This window comes from Arachis stenosperma, chromosome 1, assembly GCF_014773155.1.
Source record: "Arachis stenosperma cultivar V10309 chromosome 1, arast.V10309.gnm1.PFL2, whole genome shotgun sequence".
In the NCBI taxonomy this organism is placed as follows: domain Eukaryota; kingdom Viridiplantae; phylum Streptophyta; class Magnoliopsida; order Fabales; family Fabaceae; genus Arachis; species Arachis stenosperma.
Genome location: NC_080377.1, coordinates 30,780,395 through 30,783,338, shown reverse-complemented (window position 1 = coordinate 30,783,338; position 2,944 = coordinate 30,780,395). Strand labels below are relative to the sequence as shown.

The following is a 2,944-nucleotide window of genomic DNA, read 5'->3' as shown; positions in this document are numbered from 1 at the left end:
ATAAGTATCTCTATCTTTATCTTTTATGTTATTTTCGTTCATCACCATATCCATTTGAGTCTGCCTGACTAAGATTTACAAGATGACCATAGCTTGCTTCATACTAACAATCTCCGTGGGATCGACCCTTACTCACGTAAGGTATTACTTGGACGACCCAGTGCACTTGCTGGTTAGTTGTGCGAAGTTGTGTAATGCCATGAAATTGAACTACCAAGTTTTTGGAGTTCATGACCGGGGATTATGAGAGTTGTGAAAAGTATTGTTCACAATTTCGCGCACCAAGTTTTTGGCGCCGTTGCCGGGGATTGTTCAGTTTGGACAACTGACGGTACATCTTGTTGCTTAGATTAGGTATTTTTTTTTTCGAAATTCTTGAAGATGAATTCTAGAGTTTCATGATGATTTGTTGAAATCTGGCTGGCTGAGAAGCCATGTCTAATCTCATTGGACCGAGGTTTCAACTTATCATCACAAGAGCTTGTTGATTTTTATCAAATCTTGCTTTTGGAGCAGTGATCTGCTAAGGCTTGGCTGGCCTTTGGCCATGTCTAGTGTTTTGGACCGAAGCTTTCTTTGAAAGCTTGGCTGGCTGTGAAGCCATGTCTAATTCCTGGACCGGAGTCTTAGACTAGCATTGCACTGATTCCTGGAATTCTCATTAAAGAATTTTGATATCTTTTTTCACTTAATTTTCGAAAAACACAAAAAAAAATTCAAAAAAAAAAAATTTCATAAAAACCAAAAATATGTTATGTTCCTTGTTGAGACACTAGTCTCATCTTAAGTTTGGTGTCAATTGCATACATTCATTCATGTATCTTAAGGATCTTCAAGTAATTCTTGATGATTTCTTACTCTGATCTTTGAATTCTTTTGGCTTGAGTGTTTATGTGTCTCATATAGTGTCAGTAGTATACAAATTGCTAAGTTTGGTGTCTTGCATGCATTGTTATTTCATTCTTGTTGCATTTTGATTATTAAAAAAAAAATCCAAAAATATTTTTAAGTTGTGTCTTTTCAAGTCAATAATACAAAGAATTCAAGATTCAGAACATGCTGCAGAGGAATTATACAGAAAAAGCTGAGCATTCAAAAATGCCCAGTGAAGAAGACAGACTGGCGTTTAAACGCCAGCCAGGGTACCTGGTTGGGCGTTTAACGCCCAAAGAGGTAGCATTTTGGGCGTTAAACGCCAGAATGGAGGCCATTCTGGGCGTTTAACGCCAGGATGGCAAAGGGGGAAGATTTTGTTTTTCAAATCATTTTTTTTCAAGTTTTCTAAGCTTTTCAAAATCAAATCTTTTTCAAATCATATCTTTTCAATCAAATGTTTTCAAAATCAATTCCTTTCCTTTTTCAAAGATACTTACTAACAATTAATGATTTGATTGAACATCTCAAATATGTTGCCTTTTCTGTTGAGGAAGGTTTAATGTTTGAATCATATCTTTTCTTGTTAGACAAGTCATTGATTTTCAAAATTAAATCTTTTAAAAAATTGTTTTCAAAACATATCTTTTAAAATTGTTTTCAAATCAAATCTTTTCAATCATATCTCTTTAATCACATCTTTTTCAAAATCAGTTTTCAATCAAATCTTTTTAACTTCTAATTTCAGAATCTTTTTCAAAAATCACTTGATTTCTTTTCCACTTTCAATTTTCGAAAATTATCAATCAATTTTTAAAATATTTTTGACATCTTTCTAATTAATTTTCGAAAATTCTCTTCCCTCCTTCTCACATCCTTCTATTTATGGAGTACTACTCCTTCTTAATGCACAATTCGAACTTTATCTCATCAAGTTCGAATTCTTCTACCTTCTTTCTTCTATTTTTCTTTTCCTCTGACACCTCAAGGAATCTCTATACTGTGACATAGAGGATTCCACATCTTCTTGTTCTCTTCTCTTTCATATGAGCAGGAGCAGAGACAAAGGCATTCTTGTTGAAGCTGACCCTGAACCTGAAAGGACCTTGAAGAGAAAGCTAAGAGAAGCCAAAGCACAACTCTCTTTAGAGGACCTGACCGAATTCTTCAAATAAGAAGAACACATGGCAGCCGAAAACAACAACAATGCCAACAATGCAAGGAAGGTGCTGGGTGACTTTACTGCACCTACTCCCAACTTCTATGGGAGAAGCATCTCTATCCCTGCCATTGGAGCAAACAACTTTGAGCTTAAGCCTCAATTAGTTTCTCTAATGCAACAGAATTGCAAATTCCATGGACTTCCAATGGAAGATCCTCATCAGTTTTTAGCTGAGTTCTTGCAAATCTGTGACACAGTCAAGACTAATGGGGTTGACCCTGAGGTCTACAGACTGATGCTATTCCCTTTTGCTGTAAGAGACAGAGCTAGAATATGGTTGGATTCACAACCTAAAGATAGCCTGGACTCTTGGGAAAAGCTAGTCAATGCCTTCTTGGCAAAGCTCTTTCCACCTCAAAAATGGAGTAAGCTTAGAGTGGAAGTCCAAACCTTCAGACAGAAGGATGGAGAATCCCTCTATGAAGCTTGGGAAAGATACAAACAATTAATCAGAAAATGTCCCTCAGACATGCTTTCTGAATGGAGCATCATAGGTATTTTCTATGATGGTCTCTCTGAACTATCCAAGATGTCTTTGGATAGCTCTGCTGGAGGATCTCTTCATCTGAAGAAGACGCCTACAGAGGCTCAGGAACTCATTGAAATGGTTGCAAATAACCAATTCATGTACACTTCTGAAAGGAATCCTGTGAACAATGGGACTAATCAGAAGAAAGGAGTTCTTGAGATTGATGCTCTGAATGCCATTCTGGCTCAGAACAAGATATTGACTCAACAAGTCAATTTGATTTCTCAAAGTCTGTCTGGAATGCAAAATGCACCTGGCAGTACTAAGGATGCTTCATCTGAGGAAGAAGCCTATGATCCTGAGAACCCTTCAATGGAAGA

General features: G+C 36.8%; 1 non-coding gene across 1 annotated transcript; it reads right to left on the bottom strand.

Annotated features, from left to right (window-relative positions):
- Positions 1 to 2,462: 2,462 nt before the first annotated feature.
- On the bottom strand, positions 2,463 to 2,570 carry LOC130948980 (small nucleolar RNA R71). The gene has a single exon (XR_009073306.1). It is a non-coding gene; the product is annotated as a small nucleolar RNA R71 (small nucleolar RNA).
- Between the last annotated feature and the right edge of the window lie 374 nt (positions 2,571 to 2,944).